Genomic DNA, 1,539 nt, shown 5'->3' on the forward strand with positions numbered 1-1,539 from the left:
AGGACCGTTTTGGTCCAGCAGTATTGGGGATGGGGGAGGGGCCAGCCGGGTTCCCAGGCCTGCTTCTCCTCATTTTTCCCTTTGTGCCAGCAGAGTGGGGATCCGTGCCTGGAGGACCCATCACCATCAGGAAGGCTGTGGTGGATGGGAGGAGCCACCAAGGGGAGGGGAGGGTCTCTGCATTCATCTCCCCCCAGCCAAATCTCAAAGACCAGCCCCATGGCCCCTCAGCTGATGGGGGAGGGACTGCCCCCAACCAGACCTTTATCAAAAGCCCGTACAGATGGGCCACCTGCCTGTCTCCATCGGTTATGTCATACATAAATGGGGATTTATAGACCAGAGGCAGGGTCCACCATGCATAGGCCTTACCACCTAGACTGCTGTTCCCAGGTCCCACAGCCCAACAGTTAGCAGCCGACCCCAGCCTGGGTCCGTGAGGACAGGACCTAATGGGGGGAGTCCATGCAATGAAGTGGGGGGAAGGGTGCCCCACAGGCAGCAGACCTGGGGTTGGATCTTCACACTGGTTAGCTGAGTGATCTTAGACAAATTCCCTAGCCCCTTTGAGCGTCCGTTTCCCCACCAGTAACAGGATAATAAAAGTGCCTGCATTCATTCAGCCCACAAATCTGAAGTGAGCATCCACGCGTGAACCAGCCTGGCCCCTTCCCTGCTCTCCCATAGCTGGCATTCCAGTGGGGGACAGAAAATAAACTAGTGTCAGCTGGTGGCCAGTGCTACGAGGAGGTGAAGGCGGGAGACCTTTGACCTGAGGCTGAACCTTGTGGTGAGTCCTGTGAGGATCTGGGGTAACGGCAGCACCCAGGGAGCTCGCTCTGTAGTTATGGAGTAGAAAAGCCTGTGGTGGAACAGAGTTGGGGGTGTGGAGAGCAGGCAGCCGGGTCAGAGAGGCTGGCCTGCTGTGGACAGGGATGCGGGGCACAGGGGGCAAGCCTCAGGGCTGAGTGGAGAATGGATTGGGAAGGGAGAGCTACTGGCAGCAGGGAGGCCTCTCTGGGCGAGAAGGGTGGCGCAGGGACACATGGGGGATGGGGATCCTGGGCAGTGGAGGCCGAGCAGGGCAGGTGCGGGGGAGCAGCCTGATGACTGTCCACTTAGCAGGGAGTCGGAGGCCTGCACGTGCCCTCAGCAGCTGGAAAGGTAGAGGCAGACGAACCTGATTCAGAGGCTGCCCTCTCCCCCAGGCACCAGAACCCCCCAGAGCTTCTGAATGAAACATGCTGGGCTTGCAGGTACTTGGGGTTGGGGAGTTGTTTGCATCTGCTCCTGAGTGTGCTTCACAACCTCTGAAACACCCCAGGCTTGTGGCTAATGGTGGGCTTGGAGGCTGATGCCAGGAGGAGGGTCCCGGGCCAGGAAGCCCCAAGCTGGGCCCAGGCGTCCATGCAGGGGTCAGTGGCCAGCACCTTCCCTTCCGCCTGCAGGCTGCTGATACGCAGGAGGAAATCCTGGCGGGTTCCTGTGGGGGTGAGCTGGCGGGGCCTCCCGGCTGCTTTTAAAGCGCCCGCCCTCCCT

Source organism: Tursiops truncatus, chromosome 10 (genome assembly GCF_011762595.2).
Source record: "Tursiops truncatus isolate mTurTru1 chromosome 10, mTurTru1.mat.Y, whole genome shotgun sequence".
Taxonomy (NCBI): domain Eukaryota; kingdom Metazoa; phylum Chordata; class Mammalia; order Artiodactyla; family Delphinidae; genus Tursiops; species Tursiops truncatus.